The 5,823-nt window shown below is 52.5% G+C and overlaps 1 long non-coding RNA gene across 1 annotated transcript; it reads right to left on the reverse strand.

Annotated features, from left to right (window-relative positions):
* Positions 1 to 1,418: 1,418 nt before the first annotated feature.
* LOC144245771 (uncharacterized) lies at positions 1,419 to 4,014 on the reverse strand. Its single transcript, XR_013339411.1, has 3 exons — positions 3,972 to 4,014; positions 2,840 to 2,967; positions 1,419 to 1,479 (listed from the first exon to the last, which is right to left on the reverse strand). It is a non-coding gene; the product is annotated as an uncharacterized LOC144245771 (long non-coding RNA).
* Positions 4,015 to 5,823: the final 1,809 nt, after the last annotated feature.

Genomic DNA, 5,823 nt, shown 5'->3' on the forward strand with positions numbered 1-5,823 from the left:
AGACATAAAGAGGCTCAGTAATGTGTCCAGCGTGGCGGGACGTCACCCTGAACTCAGGATTCCAGCCACGAATCCCCAGGGGGCAGAGGGGGAACAGCTGGGCCTTGGAGATGCCTTCCCGAGAGCCCAGGGGCTCGCTGGGCCTTGAGGGCCGACGGGATCCGAGACCAGCGGAGGGGAGAGGGCCTGTAGGGGAAGCCGGAGCCGGCTTTCCAGAACGGACACCGGAGGCTGCCCAGCGCGGCTCCCCCCACACTGCGTGCTGGAGGCCCGGCGGCCGCCCCGCAGGCGGAGCGAGCGGGGCCTCTGGGCTGCAGAGACCCCTGGGCCCTGCCCCCGCCGGGGCAGCGCCTCCTTCGCCAGGAGCCCCTCGCTGCGTGGCGGTGGACCCCACCCCGGGGGGCGTCAGGGCCTCAGTGTCCCGGCCTCTCGGCCTTGCGTCACCCTCCTTAATGACATTTCAACATTGAGCAGGTTTCTGGGGTTTTTTTTTTTTTACTCCCCTCTTTTTAAACTAAAGATACAGTAGGCGTTTTGTGTGGAATTTCCTTAAGAAAAAAGTGCATCGTAGGGGCGAAATGGTGAAATAAAAAGGGGAAAAAAGGAAAAGGAAAGAAAAAAAAAAACGCAGGGAGGAGCCCTGGAAGTTTATCAAAACCGTACTGCGCGCCCCGGGGACTGGGGTGCCCTGCTGGAGCCCCCCCTCTGCTGGGAACACTCGTAACGCGGGCTCAGAGCGGCGCTTGCGGCTGCGTTTTCCCTTCGAGTTCTTTCCTGCGCAGCCTGTGCGGCGTTACGTCCTGAGCTGCGGGCTTTTACGTGCTTCTCTCAGAGGCGTGTTGCCCGAAGCCAGCGCGCTCTGGAGCCACGTCGCTTCCTCGTGTGATCACCTCCACGGGGTGTATTTACAGCGCCGCTGGTGCCCAGGCGGGGGCCGGGGGTGCAGGGGGCGAGGCCCGAAAGGGCAGCCTGGCCTCCCGGGGGCGCACCCCCAGGCCTGCGCAGACACCCCCTGTCCCGCCAGGCGGGCGGCAGAGAGCAGGCCAGGACACGGGGGGGCTCGGACCCTCTCTCCTCCCACATCGGGGGTGTGTTCTCAGAGCCGGGGGGCGCCTGGAGGCCGCTGATGGGGAGGGGCCGTGGATGGGGACCCGGCGTGGCTCTGGGTCCCCTCCCCGGTGACAGCCACTCGGCTGTTATGCGGCTCCTTGTGAGAGTTCTGAAGAGGATTCTGCTGGAAGAGTTTGCCCCGACCCGTAGGAACTCTCCTCTCCGATCGAATGAGCCACCTCAGGGCCCTGTAAGAGCTCAGTACGTTTATTCCTCTCCCTCCTCCCCGACGCGCCCTCCCCACTCTCTCCCCCCTGCGGTGGCCCCCAGTGGAATCTCCCTGCTTCTGGAAGACACCACCCGCTTTTCCCAGCCACCCGAGTGATCATTCTGCAGCACGACTTTGCTCTTCTGGGGCTCGCCCACCCCCTAGAAGATAAAAAACAAAACAAAACAAAACAAGAAAAAGATGAAACAAAACCAGGTATGTTAACACGGCACTCAAGGGCCTGCACACTCTGGGCCTTACTTGCTTTCTAGCTGCTTCCCGTCTCCTGTCATCCCCCATATGGCAGCCACGTGGACCCTTTATTCACCCAATGATTGTTTATTTTGTCATTTTGGAGAGAGAGAGTGCAAGTGTGCACGCGCGATCGGGGGAGGGGCAGAGAGAGAGAGGGAGACAGAGAATCTCAAGCAGGCTTCTGACAGCACAGAGCCCTAGCCTGAACGGGGGTTCAATCTCAGGAATCGTGAGATAATGACCTGAGCCAAAATCCAGAGTGGGATGCTTAGCCTGCTGAACCGCCTGGGCTCCCCTGAAGAAGTATTTATTGAGCAGCTACTATGTAGCAGGAATTCTGTCAATGCTGAATGTGAGATGCAAAATAACTGCCCCAGGGGGGGATCTGCATTCTGGGGAGAAAGGGACCTAAACACAGCAGGGATTGTGCAGAAAACAAGGTGAGTTGCGGGGCTGTTTTACATGGGGTCAAGGCTAGGACTCTGGGCCCATAACCTTTGAGCAGAGACTGGACAGGTGAGCAGCGGAACCGGGATTTGAGGAAGTAGCATTCAGGTAGGGCGGAGATGCAGGGCAGGGCGGGAGGGGTAGGGTCTCTTCTCATTGTAGGAAGGTATGGGGGGTGGGGAGAGGGGGGTGGAAACAAGTGGAGGGTGTGACCCAATTCCCATGTTAAAAGGCCTTCCTGGAGCTGCCTGGAGAATGGTGGTAGAAGTGGTCAGAGAGGGGTCTGCCCGTTCACAGACCCCAGGCTGACCCGCAGAGGGGAGGGGCCGGCCACTGCCCAGAAGGGGGACAGACTGTCCACGACAACCCCCTCACCCTGCCCTTTGTTGGCCACAGACACAGAAGTGGGTTCAGGAGGGAGGAAGAGGGGCAGAACTGTCCTTGAGCTTGGCTGGGAAGGGGCCCGGTGAGGTAAGACTGTGGCCAGTCAGNGGGGGTTTTTTTTTCCATTATTAGATAAAATCACTGGGCTCAGTTTTATTCATTATCAGTTCCACAAATTGCTCCTTGTTAATTTTACGATTAGTCACATTGCATCTCACGCTGCATTCAGGAAGTACTGCACTGTTACTTTAAACCTTTTCCAGGGGCACCTGGGTGGCTCAAGGCTACTCTTGATTTGACTCCTGGTTTGTGAGATCAAGCCCCAAGTTGGTCTCCTGGCTGACGGCGGGGAGCCTGCTTGGGATTCTCTCCCTCTATCTCTGCCCCTCCCTCTCTCGTTCTCTAATAAATTTAAAAAAAAAAACAACAAAGCACCTTTTCCAGTACACTTTGCCGTTCTTATGAACTTCTGCTGGACAATTTCTCCTCCGTGGACGGGGCAGAATTCCATTTGCTCTGCCGCGGACAGTCAAGTTCACTGTTGTGATGTTCCAGAATGTTACCTGTCGTGATTGGATTCCTTTCTCAGTCCCAGCCTCGTGTTCACCAGGAATGAAGTAGTCTACTTCTTATTTCTCCTCCATCCCTCCTTTTTATAACTTTGCATTTTAAGCAATTGTATATGTTCCGGAAAGTCTTAGATTTACATTTTTAACACCCCTATCGAAGTATTAGTCATATTTTTTTAAAACACCCTGCATATTCTTAAAGTGCACAAAATAAATTTTGATAGACACATATGCTCATGAAACTACCACAATCAAGATAATGACCCCCAAATTGTGCAAGGATTAAGTCTTCTGCATATTTCGTGATTTTTATCTACTTGTTCTATTACTGACTGAGAGAAGGAAATTGAAATCTCTGACTACGGTGATAGATTTGTCTCTCTCTCCTTGAAGTTCTGTCCGTTTTTGCTTTGAGTGTTTTAAAGCTCTTGTATAAAAGGCATAAACGTTTAGGGTTGTATTGTCCTCCTGATGAATTGATCCTTTTATTATTATTAAATGAGATTCTTTACCCCTGGTCAGACTCATTACTCACAAATTCACTTGGTCTCATATTAATATAGCCATTGAAACCGTCTTTGGTTTGTGTTACACGGTTTATTTCTTTTCATCCTTTTATTTTTCATGTGTCTATATCTTTATATTTAAAGGGGCTTTTTTGTAGGTTGCCTATAGTTGGGTCTTCTTTTTTTTTTGTTTGGTTAGATAATCTGTCTTTAATTTTTTTAAACATTTATTTATTTTTGAGACAGAGACGGAGTGTGAGTGGGGGAGGGGCAGAGAGAGAGAGGGAGACACAGAATCGGAAGCAGGCTCCAGGCTCTGAGCTGTCAGCACGGAGCCCGACGCCGGGCTTGAACTCACCACCTATGAGATCATGACCTGAGCTGAAGTTAGATGCTTTATCACCCGAGCCACCCAGGAGCCCCAGAAAATCTGTCTTTTAAATGGGGTGCTTTGGCTACTTGCATCTAATACGACTATTTGATGTAAAGTACCTTCTTCCTTATTGTTTTCTCTTTGTCTCCATCCATCTTTTGCTCTTTTTTTTTCTCTCTTTGTATCTTCTTTCAGACAAGTATTTTTTTTATTATTCCATTTTTATCTCCTTGTGGGCATATTAGTAATAATTCTTTGTGGGGTTTTTTTTCAGTTCTATTCAGAAATAATTAACATACATCATGTATAAGGTTAATGCAGACAGCGTGATGGTCGGATTTACTTACATGCATGGTGAAATGACAGCCACAATAGATCCAGCTAACATCCATCTCAACATAGATATGAGAAAAAGAAATGGGAAAACTGGATACAAAATGTTTTCCATGTGACAAGACCTCTCAGCCTTTCCTCTCTTAGCAGCTTCCCTGTCCATCACACAGCAGTGCTAGCTGCAGTCATGCCCTACCTGACGCTCTTGGTGCTGACGGACCTTGTGACTCGTGGCACTAACCTCTGTCTGCCTCCCACCAATTCCCCCACCCCCGCCAGCACCTCTAGTAACCACCACTGTGAGCTCTTTTTCTGAGGGTAGGGGTTTTGTTTGTTTTGTTTTGTTAGATTCCGCATATAAGTGAGATCATACCTTGTGTGTCTTCTTCTGTCTGACCTATGTCATTTAGCATAATGTCTTCGAGATCCCCTCTTTTTGCAGCAAATGGTAGAATTCCCTCATTTTCTATGGCTGAGTAATATTCCCTTGCATGGAGATACTACAACTTTCCTATCCGTTTATCCATCGATAGACATTTAGTTTGTTTCCAGTTCACTTCTTGGCTTTGAGGCAACGTGGTGATGGAGGAACTTACTTCATGTGCGTGTAGTATTTCACAGGCAGGGATCTTGGTCTGTGAGGACAAGAACCCACTCCCAGGGTTTTGGGGTGAGGGCTGGAGTGTGAGGGCCTGACCACAAGCTGTGTTTCTGATGCCAAAGACAGGGAAGGTGTGTGGTTAACCAGAGCAAGGGCCTCCAGGAGCCGCTCCGGGTGGGATTCGGGAGCTGCGAGATGAGACATGAGCTTCCCGGGGCCCGTCTCCAGGTCCACCCCAAGACTAGCAGCGCTCCAAGGCCCCTTCTCCTTTCATTGCATTAAGGGGGTGGCCCCACGGAGCACAGCACACTCAAGTTCTGAAAGCAGCTGTCATCCCAGGGAACACTGTAGGCCACGTGCTTCCAGACGGCTCGGCCACAGAGGCATGGATGTCCCCTACTCTCTAAGAGTCCCCTGGAGCCACCGTGGCCCGCCGACCCTCCCTCCCACCAGGACCCGCCTTCCCACAGCCACCGCCAGGATCCACGCGGCCAGTCTGGCCCATCGAGCTGCCTCAAGGCTTAGCTTACCTCCTGGATCCCTGTCCTCACCCGTCGGAGTCAAGCTCCAGCACGTTGGCATTTTCTTGGCAGCCTTTGTGTCAAAATAAAATCAGTCAAATAAAACATAATCACACGGCATCAGGCCACAGGCTGTTTGTCTCAGCCCAACTGACTGACAGCTCAGGGAGAAGAGAAGCCGAGCAGCCTGCTGAGCCCACTGCCGGGCTGGGCTTCAGGAACAGAGACGCATGGGATGATGCCGCAGCCCAGCGGCATCTGAGCCTCTCCAACCCATGCTCCGGGACGGGTCACCCGGGCCTTGCTCAGGCTTCCCGCCTGGCGCCCGTCCCTGGCCCCCCCTGGCCCCCCCTGGAGACCGTGGGCAGTGCCTGCCTGCGGTGGGCTTTAAACTCTCGCCACTGAGGTGAGACTCCCAGATGCCCCCAACCCATCCAGGGACTCTTGCTCAGACATCTCCCTTAGATATTCTGGGTCACAGCTACCAAAAAACCTATACCCCTGCTTTAAAGCACA

The sequence above is a fragment of the Crocuta crocuta genome, unplaced genomic scaffold (genome assembly GCF_008692635.1).
Source record: "Crocuta crocuta isolate KB4526 unplaced genomic scaffold, BGI_CrCroc_1.0 scaffold108, whole genome shotgun sequence".
Lineage (NCBI taxonomy): Eukaryota > Metazoa > Chordata > Mammalia > Carnivora > Hyaenidae > Crocuta > Crocuta crocuta.